General features: G+C 45.4%; 1 non-coding gene and 1 pseudogene across 1 annotated transcript; one reads left to right on the forward strand and one right to left on the reverse strand.

Moving 5' to 3' along the window:
- Window positions 1–591: 591 nt before the first annotated feature.
- On the forward strand, window positions 592–690 carry LOC145561199 (small nucleolar RNA R71; annotated as a pseudogene).
- Window positions 691–17226: 16536 nt separating this feature from the next.
- On the reverse strand, window positions 17227–17332 carry LOC145561182 (small nucleolar RNA R71). The gene has a single exon (XR_014093745.1). It is a non-coding gene; the product is annotated as a small nucleolar RNA R71 (small nucleolar RNA).
- Between the last annotated feature and the right edge of the window lie 2241 nt (window positions 17333–19573).

The following is a 19573-nucleotide window of genomic DNA, read 5'->3' on the forward strand; positions in this document are numbered from 1 at the left end:
GTTGACTTAGTTAAGGTTCATTACTATCGATTGTTATTTAATAGTACCTCCTAGTATATGGTTCTAATGTGGAAACATAGAGGCTATGTTAGGAGAAGCCAATTGACCCCGGAAGGCGGCTAGATTGGATTCTTAATTTCGATATTCGAGCATGTTTAGTTCATAATTAATTCAATTTCTATGCCTTTGTTTATGTTCGAGTGAATGCTATACCTAAACCATTTCCCTTAATGTTTTATTTCTTGTTTTAGCATTTTTAGACTTTAGTTTATTTATCCCCTATTCCGGACTAGCTTAATTGTTGATAACATTTGGTGGTGTTTACCGTTCTCTGTGGTTCGACCCCTATGCTTGCCTTATACTCGTATTAGGTTTGTTTAGGTTGTATAAATTGTATTTGATCTAGGGATAGACAATTGACGACGCGTTTATTCCCTTGTCAGTACGTCACCACGTCCTCAATAATGTCCACCACTTCTTCTTTGGTCTTGTTCATGATAAGACCCCCGGCCCCCCCCCCCCCCATCAAGGCATGACTTGCCTTGGGGACTTAAAACGCCATAGAAGATTTGGACCACTTGGTATGTTGGGATTCCGTGGTGAGGGCACTCCCTTTGATACTCTTTGTATCTCTCACATGCTTCGTAAAGGCTTTCACTTGGCCTTTGCTTGAACCCTTGAATCAAGGCTCTTGCCTCCGCCGTCTTCTTTTGAGGGTAGAAGCGGGACAAGAAGGCCTTTGTAACATCATCCCATGTTCTCAAGGAATTGGGCTTCACCTCTTTATCTAGCCACTCTAAGGATCTTTCTATGAGAGAGAAGGGGAACAACTTGAGGCGGATGAACTCTTGAGAAACTCCGTTGACTTTGATGGTGTTGCAATATTTCTCAAATTCTTTAAGTTGGTTCAACGGGCTCTCATTCTTAGCCCCACTATATTGCCTCCTCTCAATTAAGGTGATCATGGCCAGCCGAATTTCGAAATCATTTGCCGGTGTTGTAGGCGGAGCTATACCGCTCTCAAACCTATAAGCACCGGGTATTCCTAGCTCCTTCAACGCCACTCTCGGATTTTCTCCCATGCCTTGCTCTTCTTCAATCTCTTCTTCACTTGAAGAACTATACCCCAAGGATCGATTAGCTATTCTTCTCCTTGAGAGAGTCCTTTCGATTTCCGGGTCAAAAGGCACAATGGATCGATCACGAGCTCTATGCATGCAAAACTCAAAGAAAATATTAGTAGCACGGCTACAAGTGTAGCCTAAAGAAACAAACACGTGTCAGCCTCAGGATGGCCCAAAGTGGACTAATCCCTGCTTGACACGTGTCATTCCAGAAATAAAGGGAAAATGGCGGCCTTCAGGCCCAAATCCCGAGGACGCCGCAAAACGGCGCAACCCACCAATGATTAGGGTTCCGTAACCTAATCTGGGGCACAATTTCCAAAGACCCTATAAATAGGGAGATGTCCCTCATTTTGAGGACACGTTTTATCATTTATTACACATTTTACTCTTTGATAGAGACATCCTGAGCTTGGAATCCGAGCAGATCCCTACCTAAATTTCCGCACCTTTTTTCTCCCTTCAAGTTTCTAACTTGTGCGTCGGAGGCGGAGCACCACCCAACTGGTGTCTCCGTTTGTTTTGCAGGTACAGCCCACCCCGGATCAGTCTTCGTGTCGTAACTCTCCCGAGGGACAAAAACACCCAAAACATTTGGCGCCGTTTGTGGGGAGAGTACCTCGAAGATGGTTCAAGAGTCTGTACCACCCCCTAACTGTCTGGGCGAAGACCTAGAAGTCTTTACAGACCATGAGGAGGATGAAGATCCTCAGGTCGAAACCTTTACAGCCGAAGACGGCTCTCTCAGAATCAAGCGCATCCGGCCCAGAGAGACTCTGGAGCGGGGTGCCTCCCATGCGGGTCCGAGTCGACCCTCTTGGTAGCCGGAAGGGGAAACCCAAACGGAAGCTGGATCAGCCCGTGTCACCCGAGACGAACTCATGAGATTCATGACAAGTTTCAAGGGTGAAATTAAAGAGCTGATCACCAAAAGCCGGGCTGGCCCAAGTAAAGGTCAGTCGGCGAAGAAGACTCCTCCAGAGAAGGGAAAGTCAGTCAGAGACCGGCAGCCCACTCCTCACCCAAAGGAGAAGGCAGCCGGGACCATTGATTGGTAAAAAATTCTCCTTCCTGGGAGGAACACCAATAACACTCGCCGGACTCAGCAGCCGGTGAGAAGTAAAAAATCAACTCTTGATGCCCGGGAGATCATTAACTGGAAGAGAAACCAATCGCTGTCTGAGTCGGCTTCAACGTCAAACTTTCCAGACAGCTTCAACAATATTTCTGCAGGGAGTGCACCCTCTTTGCATGAGAGCCAGACAGGCGGTAATACCGTCCATTCTGGCCCTCACATGATTGGAGCTGTACCGTATGTGCCTACTCAGGCTTACGGACAGTATCCTCCTCACTTCATGCAGCCGGCCTTCTTCGGAGGTCAGGCGACATATCCAAATGTCCAGCCATTGGACTGGCAGCTCCGTCTGCTGCGCCTGGGTGAACAGCCTTCTGCGTTCACCCGGGAGATAACCGAGGCGGCCTAGCCGGCCAAGGTTAAGAATGTGTTGGTTGGTACCTATGATGGTACCACCAACCCGGAAGACCACCTTATGGCTTACACCAACCTCATGTATCTTCAGGGGTTGGATGATGCCACTTGGTGTCGGTGCTTCTCGGCTACATTGAAGGGCATTGCCCAACAATGGTTTGGCAATTTGCCAGCCGGGTCCATCGATAGCTTCAGGAAGCTCGCCTTCCTATTTGCTTCCAACTTCTCAATGAACATCCCTGCTAAGAAAACAAGCCTTGATTTGAGCACTGTTAACCAGGGAGAGAGAGAAGGGCTGCGCTCATATGTCAGGCGGTTCAATCTGATAAGAATTCAGATTCAAGGACTGTCTGACGAGGTAGCTTTTACAAACTTTTTCAAGGGTCTGAGAGACGGGTCGAATTTTAAGTTCGACCTAGTCAGAAAAGGGGCTTTCACCTTACAGGCGGCCCTGAGGGAAGCGGAAAGCTACATCCAAGCTACCGACCTCTGCTCGCCTGGTAGCCAGTCGGACTCCAAGAAGTCCGACAAACAGAAAGACAGCCGGTCTGCTAAGCCGGCCAAAAACAAAGAAGAGAGCAAGAAAAGAAAAGATGTCTGGGCGGTTACTGACTCTGACCAGCCGTCCCAGAAGAAAAAGAAAGAGTTTAAATCGTACGTCCCCAAGTACGAGTTTAATAAAGACTGCAACTCCATCCTCATGGAGGAAAAGGACCGGCTGTCCATTGAGAAGCCGAATCCTATGAAGAGTTCTGTCTAGTCACGGAATAAAAATAAATTCTATCAGTTCCATGAGGAGGTCGGCTATGACACCAACGAATGCTTCAGTCTTCAGCGGGCGTTGGACCGTCTGGCTGACAAAGGGCTGTTGAAGTCCTACATTTCTAAGTCCCCAGCCGGGGAAAAAATGAAAAACAAGGGTCAGTCCTCCAAGACTACCCCCCAGCCTGCTAGTAGTTCGGATACCGATAAGGAGCTGGTCTACACAATAGCAGGCGGGTTTTCTTGTGGTGGCCCTACCATCCGGGGCACCAAGAGCCATCTTCGAAAGATGGACAAAGATGATGATGAGCAGGCGTCTGCCAGCTCTTCCTTCCCAGACGTCTTGATCACTGAGAAGGATAGGGGCAGCGTCCGCCGCCCTCATGGTGACCCGGTGGTCATTGAAAGTAAGGTTGCCAACCAGTTGGTTGGACGGATCCTTATAGACACTGGCAGCTCATCAGACATCATCAGTCTCCGGTGCCTGCAAAAGCTGAAATACAATGTCAGCAGCATGCATCCGGTCACCCACCCCGTGGTTGGTTTTGGGGGTGGGATGGTCTACCCAGCCGGAAGAATTGACTTACCCATCCGGCTGGGAGAGAAGGGCCAAGGACGACATATTGTCGTCAGATTCTTTGTCGTTGAGGAGTTGACCGCCTACAACATTATCCTTGGCCGGCCGACCCTCTACGTAGCCAAGGCAGTAATCATCCCATCTCTCATGCTCATCAAGTATGAGAGGGATGACGGCACTGTGGGTTCCCTGAATGGGGATCAGAAGACGGCCCGAGAGTGTTATCTCTCAGCCGTCCGAGATACCGTGGCCCTAGGCGGTCAGGAACCCATAGACCTTGACAATGTCAAGGATGCCAACCTAGCTCCTGCTCCACCAGCAGCCGGAAAGAAAATAAAGGCACCTCTACTGGTGGAGGTGAAGAAAGAGAAAAAATAGCAATCACTGGCCGGTGAACGGTCAGATGAGTTCCGTCCCCAACCGGCTGGCGAAAGCATTGATCTCGTTGTGGATGACAGCCGTCCAGAGCGTACTGTTAAGGTTGGGACGGTTACTCATGCTACCTTGGGTGCAAGCTTGCACCTTCTGCTGAAGGAATTCGAAGACATTTTTTATTTTGAAGTGGAAGAGATGCCAGGCGTCAGCCCGGATCTCGCTGTCCACAAACTCGCCGTGGACCCCAAAAAGAAGCCCATCCGGCAAAAGAAAATAAATCACGGCGAGGAAAGAAGTCAGGCGGCAGCTGCCGAAGTCAAAAAGCTGCTAGACGCCAGGTTCATTCGGCCTTGTAATTTTCCCGACTGGGTGGCCAATGTGGTCCTTGTTAAGAAACCAAATGGGGCCTGGCGCATGTGTGTTGATTACACAGATCTTAACAAGGCCTGTCCAAAGGACAGTTACCCGCTTCCAAAGATCGACAGACTGGTCGACTCTACAGCCGGTCACGCCTTGATGAGTTTTATGGATGCCTACTCCGGCTTCCATCAGATACCCCTGTGGAAGAAAGATCAAGAGAAGACGGCCTTCGTCACTGATCAGGGGTTATTCTGTTATACCGTGATGCCGTTTGGCTTGAAAAATGCGCCTGCCACTTTCCAACGGATGATTAATACGGTCTTCATTAATCAGATTGGGAGGAATGTGGAGGCGTACATTGATGACATGATAGTCAAATCCAAGCTACAGACGGATCACCTTGCTGATCTCCGAGAAACATTCACCACCCTCAGGCAGCACAAGGTTATGTTAAATCCTAAGAAATGCGTCTTTGGTGTTGAGTCTGGGAAGTTTCTCGGATTCCTGATTGATCAAAGGGGGATAGAGGCTAACCCTGAAAAGATACAGGCGGTGATAGACATGAAGTCACCCCGTTCTGTCAAGGAAGTGTAGAGGCTCACCGGTTGTCTGGCCGCCTTGGGGATGTTCCTCAGCCGGTCAGGCGACAAATGCCTCTACTTCTTCCAAGCAATCAGGAAAAAGACCAGATTTGAATGGGGGGATGAGGCTGAGGCGGCGTTCCAGAGGCTGAGGAAGAAGACCAGATTTGAAAGAGCATTTATATTCTCTACCTAGGCTGGTCAGCCCGTTGCCTTGGGAGACGTTGTATATGTACTTAGCCGTCTCAGATCATGCCCTCAGTGCCGTTCTCCTTGCTGAGCGAGACGGCGTGCAGCTCCCGGTTTACTTCATTAGACATGTTCTTAAAAATGCTGAACTCCAGTACCCCATGGTTGAAAAATTTTCTCTCGCTTTGTATATGGAATTCAAAAAACTGAAGCCCTACTTTCTGGCACAACCGGTGGTGATTTACACCGACCAGCCACTCAAGCGGCCAATGTCTACCTTGGACTCATCCGGGAGAATGTTGAAATGGGCTATTGAAATGCAAAGTCTTGAAATCACTTACGAACCAAGGAAGGCAGTGAAAGGTCAGGCGTTTGCCGACTTCATTGTTGAAATGACCCGTGCGGTGGCTCCGGATAATCTTGATCAGGTTTGGAAAGTGTATGTAGACGGGAGCTCTACTAAGAACGGCTGTGGTGCAGGCGTAATTTACGAGTCTCCTGAAGGGGACAGATTTGAGTATGCACTACGCTTCAAGTTTCAGTCCTCAAACAATGAGGCGGAATATGAAGCCCTGCTAGCCGGCATTCGCATGTGTAAGGCGGCAAGGGCCATGAAAATTGACGCCTACTCTGATTCTCAATTGGTCGTTAGCCAGTATGAGGGAAGCTACGAGGCTACTCATCCGGCTATGATTAAATATCTTCAGGCAGTCAAAGAAGAGACCAAGGCACTTGAAGAATTCTGTCTGAGGCAAGTGCCTAGGTCGGAAAACAACCAGGCGGATGCATTGTCAAAACTGGCGTCTTCCGCCTGCCATGATACGCCTCTGTCTGTCTTTTGGGAAGTTCTTGAAAAGAGAAGCATCTATGAAGATCCCATTGGAATTCTGGACCGAAGCTCTACCTGGATGGATGGCATCTGGGCCTATCTCTCAGAGGGCACACTCCCTGATTCGCCACAGGAAGCAGCCGTCCTGAAGAAGCGAGCTGCAAACTTCGAGTTGAAAAATGAAGAACTCTTCAAGGCGGGGTTTCTTAAGCCCATGTTGAAGTATGTCACTCCAGAAAAGGGGAAGGAAGTTCTCGAAGACTTGCACTCGGGATTCTGCGCCTCCCACAAAGGCGGAAGGTCCCTAGCCGTCAGAGCCAAACGACATTACTTTTGGCCCACTCTTGAGGCAGACGCCAAGGAGTTGGTGAAGAAATGTGACAAGTGCCAAAAGTTTGGCAAACTTATTCACCGTCCGACTACTGATCTGACGGCCATCCACAGCCCAATCCCGTTTGCAAAATGGGGCATGGACATTCTAGGTCCTTACACGCCTGCTCCAGGCGGAAAGCGCTACATCTTGGTGGCTGTGGATTATTTCACCAAGTGGGTGGAGGCTGAGGCGGTTTAAAAAATCAAGACCTCAGACGTAATTTCCTTCATTTGGAAGAACATTATCACCCGGTATGGGGTACCTATGTCTATGGTGTTTGATAATGGTCCTCAGTTTGAGACGCCTCAGCTAAAAACTTGGTTGGAAGATCAGGGGATCTCAAGCTATTTTGCATCTGTTGGCCGACCCCAAGCAAACGACCAATTTGAAGCCTTCAACAAACTCATCTAAGACGGCATTAAAAAGAAAATAGAAAGAGCCGGTGGCTTATGGGCAGAAGAATTAATCCATGTCCTATGGGCCATCCGGACAACAGCGAAAGGGGCAACCGGTGAAACCCCATTTCTCATGGTTTACGGTGCTGAAGCCGTCTTGCCCATCGAACATTACGAGCCGACTCTCAGAGTCATGATGTATGATGAAGAGGCAAAATGGGAAGCAATGCGCCTGGCATTGGATTCACTCCCAGAACGCAGGGGCAACGCCGCCTTGCGTCATGTAATTTACCGTCTGAGAATGACTAGAGCCTACAATAAAAAAGTACACAAGCGTCCTTTGAAAGTTGACGACTTAGTGTTACGGAAAATGGAGGCAAATGGTAGGGCCAATGAGCTGGGAAAGCTAACTCCAAATTGGGAAGGCCCCTACCGGATTTATGAAGAAGTAAGGGATGGCACCTACCACCTGGAAACCCCAGACGGCAGGCGTCTGCCTAGAACTTGGAATGTAGACAATCTAAAAAAGTACTACTTCTAAGATTGTAAACTTTTTGTAAACAGTGAGTCAATTAATGAAGATTCAGACTTTGTTTGCAAAATTGAGTATTGTTTGATTATCCATCCGGGTAATACCCAGGCGGATTCTTCTTTACCTAACTAGGTTTGACACTTAGTAAAGGTTACATTTGTTGGACCGTCTGGGTAATACTCGGATCCCTTGTTTATTTAAGTTCGATACTTTGTTTATTCAACTGCCTGATTATCTGCCTGGGTAATGCCCAGACCGACCCGCTTGTTTAAAAAACTAAGTTCATACTTAGTGTAAATTCAATACTGACTAAAAACTAAGCACAAAAATGTTTAGTGGCTATACAACCAGTCTCAAACAAGACCAGAGGCTAAAATGGTCGGATTGTTGCTCACTTTGTCGGATTGTCCCAACATGGACAAAGGCGTCCGGCGACACCCCTCCGGGTGCAATCGTCGCAGAGAACAGACTATTTGTCGGTTCTACGTACCTATGCAGACGGCAAAAATTGAACGACCAAATTAATCAACTTATAGCCGTCTGACCAAAATAACCTATGAAGAATGAATTAAGTTTCCGGATACCGGATGCCCATAGGCATCAGTCGGTCACCGGCTGAAGTTCTCACTTAGGTTATTTATTCCAAAATTGCACTTCCCACCCCAATTGGGGCAAAAGAGTTGTTCAATGGCTATGAAATCTCTACCATGACGGACAAACGCCGTCTGTGTAGTGACTGAAACGCCTGTTGATGTACGGTTGTGCACTTGGTTTGGGGCAATCACTACTGTGATTGATTGACTTACAAACATATCATGCTCTTTGCAGCATCAGACGATTTCAAGTCAATCAACCAACTCCACTTGAAACCAATCACACAGCCGTCCAGGGGCAAGGACAGCCAGACTATGGACTAGTTAGGCAAAAAATCGCCGCATGCTTTTCATAAGTTAGGCAAAAAAAAAAAATTAAAAATTAAATGCAAAATGATTAAAACCGACTCAGTCGGTGCATTTCATAAAAGTCAACCCAACCAAACGGTTGTAGTGGATCAAATTTTAACCGCACCCCGTCCGGGAGAAAGAAATTGTTAATTAACCCGGCTCCTTAGCCGGTAAATACAAGGATACTCGGTACGCAGGCCGGAAAAAGTAAGTTTTGGAATACAGCCGCTGAATAAAAGAAAATAAAAGGCAAAGATTGGCAAATTGTCGCTAAGTGGTCACTTCTGGCCTGTAGGCGAAGCCTCCTGGTCCACCTCCTTCTCCTCATCATCTGAGGGTATCTCCTGTGCTTCACCAGGACCAGGAAGCTCAGGCACGGACGGCTCATTGTTGGAGTTGACCCAGGCTTCGAAAGAGGCAGGCTCTGGCTCGCCTTGTTCTCTCAAGTACACCACGTACTCGGCATAGCTGTGCGCCAGTGCCCAAATGCTATAATCCGCGTCTGGGTACAAGGCAACCCAGGCAATCTTCATACGGGCGTCATTGTCAGCGTCACTCTCAGCAACAAGGCGGTTTTGCTCCGCCTCCAGGGTTGCTGCAAAGTTCTTCTGAGCCTGAGCTTTTGAACCTTGGCCTTCAGTTTGGTGTTCTCTTCGGAAACACCTTTAAGTGTGCCAAGGTCCGTCTGGGCCTTCTTGAGCGCCTCATCAGCCTTCTTGGCGCTCTCATCCGCGTTCTTCTAGGTCTCCTCCGCCGCCTTCTTAGCCGTCTCAGCATCCGACGCCTGCTGTTTGGCCGTCTCCAGATCCGCCTCCAGCTGCTGGATTCTAGACGCCTGTGTCATAATTATTGCTTTAGTTTCAAGTTCATTTACGATAGTCGAGTGTAAAGCAATATTATCAGCGTCTATGGCGGACTTCTTGGCCCTTCTTACCTCTTCCCGTTTGCGAGAATAAGGGCGTTTGAGCCCGTCCACCCACAACATGGCCTGCAAAAAGTCAGGCGGCATAAGTATGGCAGGCGGGATAAGACACTTGGAAAAAATAAAATTGAATTGACAAGTTTCTTACCTCAGCCAGAAGCAATAAAATGCGTTCAAGATTGAACGTCTCTATCCCAGGGATATTGTCCTTATCCCTCTTCCGGACGGCTTCCAGCATGGCCTTGGCATGCTTCTGGACGTCTGGCCAGCGGGGAGATTGATCTGCACCACAATCAATACGTGATGAGTGCGAAACAAAGGTAGCACCAATTTGTTGCCGAACGTCTGAGGATGACGTCTGTTGGGAGTGGGATTTCACCCGTAAAGGTCACCCCAGCTTAAGCGGGGATTCAAAAGGGTTCTTACCTTCAGAGCCGGCCAAGCGGGAACCGCTTGCAGGCGTGGTGAACCCCGCGGCTGCTGATAAGGGGTTGACAAGATCAAGGCACACGTTGTCGCCTACCTTCTCGAGTCGGCCTGATATCCGCATCGTCTTAGCCCCGGCTGAGGCGCCAGGAGTTGATGCAGAGGTGGATTTTTTTATTTTGTTGAGAACGGCAGGGTTCTCTTCCCTAGCCCGTTTGAGTTGCTTCTCAAACGACTTTCCAACCTCTCCTCCCTGAAAAAATAACCAAAGTTAAGGTTAGCATCCTGGAAAATGATCTTAAAGGATCAACGTATGAAAAGGTCAGGCGTTTGTTACCTTGGCCTTGAGCTCAGCCGCAGCTTTCTCCGCAAGATCTTTGCGGATGGTTGCAGAAGACCGTTTGGGAGTTTTCTCCGACTGCAGCATGTTTAGAGCTTCTTCTGCAATAAGAAAGAAATTGGTCAATATCATAAATCAATTTCGATAGAAAAATACTACAGACGGCATAAACCCAAGCGCATATGTTTTGTAAACATGTGCCCTAGCCCGCAGGCGGCTAGGAAACATTCATCCCTGAACCAGGCGCTCTTGGGGATCCAATTCTTGGGAACTTTTATTGTTTCCCCGGTTGACAGAGTTGCGTCTGTGAGGCCGAAAAAGTCTGCCTTAATTATCTTGTCAAAATCTTCCTCTGGGATCCGGGGAAGAGCGCACTTCCTGCCCAACAAGTCGGGCTTCTTATTGTACAGACGGAATTCATAATTCTCCCGTCTGGTTGGGGCTGACATCAGGTAGAACCTGTGCTTCCAGCCATTGAACTTTGAGACCTTGTCCAAGGTCATCATATATTGCGGCTGCGTGGTTAGAGTGTACCACGCCCTCCAGCCGCCTTGGCTTCTGCTGAGATAGTGCATGTTTGCAAAAGCCTCCCAGCCGGGGTTAAGCCCCTGGAACTCGCAAGCGGCAACATACCCCAGAATGTTGGTCCAGAAGTTGGGGGTAAGTTGCCAGACCCCAAGGCCGTAGCCTGTTAAAATTGCCTTCACCGCCTGGTGAAGGGGGAAGCGAAGGCCAGCTTTGAACGCCGCCTCATAATAGCCAAAATAGTTGTTGGCGTTCTGTTCATCGTCCTCCCAGGCGATGGTGCCATTCTCAGGCGGCACCCGGATCCTATACCCGTCTCCTAGCGGGTGCATTTTCGTAAAATTCTTTAGGTTTTCTTCCATTTGGATCCGGTCCTTGGAAGAGACGTGGATGCTGAAGGGATCATCCTTCTCGCGCCACTTTTTCCTTTCTTCCTCCTCGCTATCAGGAAGCGGGGGTAAGTCATCACTGCTTTCAGAGGTAGAGGCGGAGCTGTCGCTCTCCGTCTCCTCCTCGCTTTGACCCAAGGGGGCAGAGACGGCCTCGTCGCCGCCTTGGTCACACTCTTCCAAGAAAGAGTCAGCAGGGGTTGAAGGGGCGCGCGGAGGGGATCTCTCCAGAGCCGTCTGGTCTCCCTGACCAGACGTTTCTCCCTCAGGCGTTTGGCCGCCTGAGCCTTCGCTTTTGTAATTTTGATCCGTTGCCGTCTGCATTGTCCGAGCCATGGTGTCCTGCACAGACACATAACTGGTCGGAATCCAAGGCAAAGGGTGGTCCCAACACCTCGATACGGCACTCCCAGTCCTAGACTCAGCCGTCCTTGGTGACCAGCTGGACACTAACCTAGGCTGTGCCGTGTGTGTTGGTGATGCATCCATTTATTGCAAGAAATATGTACAAGCGGTGAAAAAAGAAAAGAGCTAAGAGAGACAGAGACGGTAGCTTTGGATTTGATATCTGAAGGAAGGCGGGTCCGGCTGGGTTGTCGAAGAACAAACTTTCTTACTCGCGTCTGACTCAAACGAATGACTTCTGCTCTCTCCAAGTTTTTCTCTCTAGGAAATTTTTGTAAACGTACAAAATTATGAGGGTAAAACGACTATATATAGAGGGTAAATATGGGGGCATTTCCGTAATTTACTCGGAAGGTGAACGGTTACTTCTTTATGGTAAAATTACCGCCAACCGGAGTGTGACACGTGTCACAGATGCCACGTGGTGTGCCACGTCACATCTGTGAGGGGCAAATGTTTAGAGGATGACACGTGTCAGCCTCAGGATGGCCCAAAAGGGACTAATCCCTGCTTAACATGTGTCACTCCAGAAATAAAGGGAAAATGGCGGCCTTCAGGCCCAAATCCCGAGGACGCCGCAAAACGGCGCAGCCCACCAATGATTAGGGTTCCGTAACCTAATCAGGGGCACAATTTCCAAAGACCCTATAAATAGGGAGATGTCCCTCATTTTGAGGACACGTTTTATCATTTATTACACATTTTACTCTTTGATAGAGACATCCTGAGCTTGGAATCCGAGCAGATCCCTACCTAAATTTCCGCACCTTTTTTCTCCCTTCAAGTTTCTAACTTGTGCGTCGGAGGCGGAGCACCACCCAATTGGTGTCTCCGTTTGTTTTGCAGGTACAGCTCACCCCGGATCAGTCTTCGTGTCATAACTCTCCCGAGGGACAAAAACACCCAAAACATAAGTGTTCAAAAATTTAGTTTGGTTCTCAATGATCTCTTCCAAGGTAGTTCTTGAAGTTGAAGGTTGAGCATAGGAATTTTCACCATTACCTTGAGTTCTTATATCAAATCCGGGTAGAGGTCCCCTTTAATTGTTATTTTAAAAATTTCCCCGGTTATGGTAACTCTAATTACCTCGATTTTAATTTGGCCATTATTGTAGTAGTGCGTACCATAGCCTTGACCTTTGCTTCAGTTCCCATACCCTGGACATTGACTTTGATTATTATAGCCTTTATTATTATAGTTACCACAAAAATTTTGATTTCCTTGATTTCTATAGCCACTATTGTTATAATTATCAAAGTTCCCTTGTTGGTGAACAATTATATTCCCAAAGTTCCTTGGTTCATCAAATCTTTGTCCATTGTTATTATTTGAAACAAAATTAACTTGCTCACAATCATTATTATCAACATCATCACAATTCCCAAATGCATGTGGACAATAGCAGCATCATTGTCATATGACCCACATACATTACAAAACACACATCCATTTGGCATATTATTCGAAGTAGAAGGAGGATTTGATTTAGAAGATGTACCACTCCCCTTATTGTTGGAGGGATGAATTGGTGCTTGTGAAGAAGAACTCTCAAGATTTACCTTATAGAGGTCATTTCCTTTCCCAAGTTTAAAAATTGTGAGGACAAATTGTTGATGGTATTGAGATAGTCGATTGAATAAATCGTTGAACTGCTTTTGCTTGTCGACTTTCATTCTCCTTCTTGCCAATCCATGTGATACCTTAACACATCTTCAATTTAGTCCACCACTTCATCCTCCATTTTGTTCATGAAAGGGCCTCAGGCACCAGCATCTAATTAAGACTTTCCTTGGGGGCTTTGACCTCCATACTACAATTGGATGATTTGATAGGTGGGAATCCCATGGTGTGGGCACTCTCTTTGGTACTCCATATACCTTTTCCATGCTCATAAAGACTTTCATTTGGCTTTTGCTTGAATCTTTGAATGAGAGCTCTTGCTTCGACTGTCTTTTTTTGTGAACAGAACCGAGATAGAAACTCCTTAGTCACTTCATCCAATGTTGTTAAAGAGTTTGGCTTCACCTCTTTGTCCAACAACTCTAGAACACGTCAAATAAGAGAGAAAGGGAAAAGTTTAACTCGAATGAACCTTTAGAAACCCCAGTCACCTTGATGGTATTGCAATACTTCTCAAACTCCTTTAGATGTTAGAGGGGACTCTCATTCTTGGCTCCACTATATTGACGCCTCTCTATCAAAGTAATCATTGCCGGTCTTATCTCAAAGTCATTTTTTGGTGTCGTAGGAGGATCAATTTCTCTTTCAAACCTAAAAGCTCCTGGTGTTCCCAAATGCTTCAATGCTACTCTTGGATTAGCACCCATGCTTTCTCGTTGTTCTTCTTCATCTTGATGGATTTCCACTATTGGGGGACTTGAGCTTGAGGAACGATTGGCAACCCTTATCCTTGTTATGGTCCTCTCAATTTCCAGATCAAATGGCACTAAATTTTGATCTTTTGCCCTATGAATACAAATCTCAAAGAAAAATATCAAAAGCACGGCTACAAACGTTGCCTCAAAAGAAAAAAAAATATTTTTTACCTTTTTAAAAATTAAATGGAATAGACTCAATCAACAATAGCAAATAATCATATGATTCCCCGGAAACAGTGCCATTTTTGACGTGGGTGAATCCTAGTTATTGATTACTAAGTAACTCCTATCAAAACAAAATTTATAAAACCAAACCCAACCCTAAGTATATGGGTAATTCATTACGCTTTGCTATGAATTGCAGTGGCTTGAGTTGAGCAATAAAACACTAGGGAATTGAATAATTGTCACCCTTATATCAAAAATCTCTCGTATCACCATTATAATCTCTCACTTTCACTCTTTAAATCTACACTTAAACTAACCCTTAAAATAGAGAGAGTAACTATCATCTAAGCTAAAATTACGATCAAAATTATGTCTAAAACTGATATATAAAAATCGGTTGTCAAAAGGTATTTATAAGAGGCACAGAAATCGAAATTTAGTGAAGCGGAAAAAGGGAGGAGCGCTTTCACGGACAGAGGTGCGCGCCCGCGCACGAGTCTTGCACGTTCATGAAAGAGGCTGCGTGCCCAAGCTTGTGGCCTGCACGCCCGCGCGCCCGAGCTTGTGGCCTGCACGCCTGCACTCTTTTGGGTTTCTTCAACATTTTTTACCGCTTCGTGTCCTCGAAAATGGGTCACGTGATCTCTACTTGATACATGCTGGGGGTGGCAGTTTCCAATGGCTTCCATGGTGGGTTCCACACCATATTTGATGAGAGCACGACTTGAGAGCGCAAGAGCTAGAAATTGGATCATCCACTTCCTTGCATCTTGAGATTTCCCAATGCTATGAGCTTACTCCAAAAGCATCTTCCAACTTAGAAAACCAACAATATTGAGACTTGAAACAAGTACAATGCCTCAACCACGAAAACAGTAGAAATAAAGGAGAAAACACAAGAAAAGCCATAAAAACACAAAACAAAAAAGAAAAAAGAAAAGGGAAATAAAGAGAAAATTCATAACAATATAGGTCGTTGCCGAGGAACAAAGTCTATGTTTAAGTGTTTCTGATTGCTTGAGTCTAGGTCTTTGTATATAGTTTTCTTTTATTTGATTTTTGCTTGTTTTGAAAAAAAATGGCATGTCTCTCATTTCCTTAATATGATAATGAGTCTTTTTGTTAATATTTCAATAGATTTCTTGATTATAATTTTTATAAGCTTTGGGAAGCTTGTGAGATTTGTAATTTTGGTTTGAATTAGCAAACTAGGGATGAAGTTGAATGCATGCATGATGAGTGTCATTTATGGCACTCATTTGGTTCTCTTTAATTAGGGTGAAATTCATGATATTTTATTGCTCTTTTCATTAGTTTTTCCTTAGTTTTAATCATTATTTCCTTAGTTTGAATTTTCTTAGTTGAATTTCTATTTTTATGCATTTCTTGGTTTATTTTGTTATTTTCTCTTTTATTTGCTTGTTTTCGTTCATTTTTCAGGTTATGATCGTAATTCAAAGATTCCCGAGTCTCCTTTTCAAGTTTTACATCGTTTGAGATGCCTCTTGCCTACCATTTGAAGTTCAAGTTTGATGAAATTTATAGTCCAAGTCTTCCAGCTCCTGCATACAAGCGGTAAGTGCCTCCTTCCGTGTTCATCAACATCATCAAGTGGAGCGCACGAGGAAGAGTAAGTCGAAGGTGAAGGAGGCTGCCTTGCTCCTAGGCGCGGGCGCGCGTGACCAAGGCGCGGCCGCAACCTGGTGGCGCGGGCGCGCCTCTCAGGGTCTCTTTTCCATACCCAGTTTTGCGCGGCCGCGCTCCCCCTTGAAGATGGATGCGCCTGTACGGGTCTATTTTGGACGATCTAACTACCTTCTCTTTGTTAGTTTTACTATATAAAGATTTTCTTTCTATTTTTAGAGGAAGAAACTCTAGTTAGTACAGAGAGAAGTTCTTGATTGATGATTGAAGATTGATGATTCTAAGTATTTTCTCCATTGATTTGAAGCAAAATTGTAAGGATTTCTTTTACTTTTTTTCAATCTTATGCTTTTGATTTTAATTGCTTTGTTAATTTTTCAAACTTGATTGATTTGTGATTGATTTTATTTTGATTAATATGATGATCATGAATTTGTTGTTTAGCTCAGTTTTGATCTTGATTCCCATGGATAGTGAGTAGTCTACTTGCTAGGGTGATGGTGAAGCATATTTGAGTAATGGATTGATGCTAATTGGGTGAAAATGATGGATTTGATGTTGTGATTGAATTGGTTGATTGATTATGTGCATGTGTGTGTTTAATTTAGGAGTGATCAACCTAGTAACTCGTACTAGATTGGATTGTATGTTCACTTTGATACGGACAATTGATTTGTGGCTTGCATTTGTCGATTGAGTTGGCTTGTGAAGTTCCTAGCTATAGTCTCTCGTAGTTGGCGCTAATTTGACCTCTAGGAGAATAGCTTTTCAAACTCTTTCGATTGCTTAATTGATTTAGATTATACACACTTTACTTCATTACTTCGAAATGGATTAACTTTAGTAGTAGCATTCATCTCCCATTCCTAGTGGTTTGACCCTCGACTTACTCCTATGCTAGCTTTTCAAATTTTATTTGGCCTAAGGAAGATTGGTCCAACGACCTAGTCTTCACCCTTGTTCAAAATGGCGCCGTTGCAAGAGAATGGCGTAGTTGTTTGCTATTATTGTTGAGTCTATTTCACTAAATTTTGAAAATACAAAAAGATTCTCTTTTGGCTACATTTGTAGCCGTGTTACTAATATTTTCCTTTGTGTTTTTGTGTACAAGTTAATATGGGAGAAGTCCTGAAGGTTACATTGAAGGAGTTGGGCAGTTTGTGTGCATACAAGTGTGAGAGCGGGATTGCTCCGTTATTGATCCCGGATAGTGATTTTTAAATAAAGTCAGCAACGATAACTTTGATTGAGCGGCAATGTAGTGGAGGAGTAAATGAAAGTCTCCTTAATCATCTTAAGGAGTTCAAGAAATATTGCAACATAATTAAGGTGAACGGTGTTGCTCAATAAATTCACAAGGCTCAAGATATTTTCTTTCTCTCTGATAAGAAGAGCTCAAGAGTGGCTAGACAAGGAAGTGAAGCCTAATTCTTTGAGAACATGGGATGAAGTCACCAAAGAATTCCTTTCCCGTTTCTTCCCTCAAAAGAAAATGGCGGAGGCAAGAGCTTTGATTAAAGATTTCAAGCAAAGATCTAGTGAAAGGCTCTATAAATCATGGGAGAGATACAAAGAGTATCAATGCGAGTGTCCTCACCAATGAATCCCCACTTACCTAATCATTTAAATTTTTTATGGCGGTTTGAATCCTCAAGGGAGGTCAAGTTTTGAAGCCGGAGTCGGATGCCCAATCATGAACAAGACCGAGGAAGAGGTTGTAGATATCATTTAGGATGCAGTTAGACACTACAAGGAATGGCAAGATGGTGAGAAAGAGCCGATAAACTGAAAGGAATGGTGTCCTTCGAACAAGTGTACTATTCCGTTAGTGGGTTCAGAATTATTAGAAAGCTAATATATTCAGTGAGGTCAAGTGATCAGAATGCCTGGGTGGAGGCCGCTTCCGATCAGTAATATTAATTAATAATTAATATTACAGCTTAATCTTGACTGAACCCTTTGGGTCACACCCAAGCATTCAACAAACCGAAACTTTTGACCTTGAGATTAGAGATAAGAAAGGAGCGGAGAATGTTGTAGTGGATCATCTATATAAACTTGAGGATTTTCAAGTTCAAGATGAAGGTGAAAGGAATGGTGTCCTTCGAACAAGTGTATTATTCTGATAATGGGTTCAGAATTATTAGAAAGCTAATATATTCAGTAAGGTCAAGTGATCGGAATCCTGGGTGGAGGCCGCTTCCGATCAGTAATATTAATATAATTAATATTACAGCTTAATCTTGACTGAACCCTTCGGGTCACACCCAAGCAAAATATACGAACCGACTCGACGAATTAATTCGGAAGAAATTAATTCGTCGCCCGAGTGTTAAATATTTAAACGTCGGTAATTGGAGCTTGGAGCGTCGAAACCAATCGTCGGAAGTCGAGTCAAAAATAATAAAAAGAAGAGACGCGCAAAATAATAATAAATCGACCATATTCCCAAAATACCCCTAGCATCAGAGTGCCCCGAGCATCCGAATGCTAGGGGCAAAAATGTCCAAGCATAGGTGGCTAGCAAGCGCACCAAGCCGAGCCTACCATGGCTGGCTAGGTGCGTGCTAGCGTACCGTGCTAGCAGCAGCTAGCAGCCGCGTGCACGTGGTGCATGCAGGAGCTAGCTGCCGCAAGCTAGGCGTGCTAGCACCTCACGCAGTAGCAGCCACGCTCATTAGCAAGCCCGCACCAAGTGCGTGGCTTGCGCGCACAGCAGCAGCCTGCATCTTGGTGCGGGGCTGGGCTCGTGGTTGGGCTCGTGGATGGGCCATAGGGCCGGTCACTATGGGGAAGCTTGGGGAACATGGGAGCAAGTGGGTAAGGACATGTGGCACAAGGAGAGTATTTAGTGGGGAGCAAGTATGGTCCCCTACTCTCCATGTGGTCCTCACCAACCCATTTCACATGGTAATGCCACTTGTACATTTATTATTAGTTTGCAATTTTAATTTAATTTAGCTTTAAATTAATTTGTGGAATTTCTTGATCCCACATTGATGGGATAGAAATTCCCACTCATACTTTCCTCTATAAATACCAACCTTGGGATTTGGAGTAAAGTGCTTGAGTGGGAGTTAAAAAGAGAATTCCATATTTTGGAAAAACTCTTAAACTCCATTAACACTTGGGTTTTGGTCGGACCTTGCTAACTCCAAGGTAGCGGACCTAAAAAGTCGTGTTCGTCCTTTGTGGGTGGATACCGTTGGAGGCACGACATTTGCGGTGCTCAAGGCTTTCAAGTAAGAGCCCGTTTTGAGAGGGCGAAGCTCACTTGAAGGGTATGATTTGTTCCTCCTTTTCTTGTGCTTATTTATTTATGCTTTATGGTTTTATTAATTACGAGTGGTTCCTTGGGTCATGGTTGTTTCCGCGGTGAGTCGGACTCACCAAACCCCAATAGAAGGGTCTCTCATTGAAGATAGAATGTTAGATGATTCTTTGTATGCTACAGATGTGATGGAACTCCCATGGTTTGCCGATTTGGTGAACTATCTTGCTTACGGGGAGTTTCCTCCTTCATTTTCCAAGAATAGGATAAAGAAGCTCAAGAGGGAGGCTAGGTGTTTTGGGTGTTTTTGTCCCTCGGGAGAGTTACGTCACAAAGATTGGTCCGGCTGAGTTGTACCTGCAAAACACCGGAGACTCTGGGTGGTTGGAGCTCCGCCTCTGAAGATCAAGTTAGTAACTTGAAAGAGAATAAAGAGTGCGGAAATTTAGGTGGGGATCTGCTTGGATTCCAAGCTCAGGTGATTCTCTGATGAGAGAGAAAGTAGGTGTAACAAATGATTGAATGTGTCCCCAAAATGGGGAAATATCTCCCTATTTATAGGGTCGTTGGAGAAT

This window comes from Chenopodium album, chromosome 9 (assembly GCF_948465745.1).
Source record: "Chenopodium album chromosome 9, dcCheAlbu1.1, whole genome shotgun sequence".
Lineage (NCBI taxonomy): Eukaryota > Viridiplantae > Streptophyta > Magnoliopsida > Caryophyllales > Amaranthaceae > Chenopodium > Chenopodium album.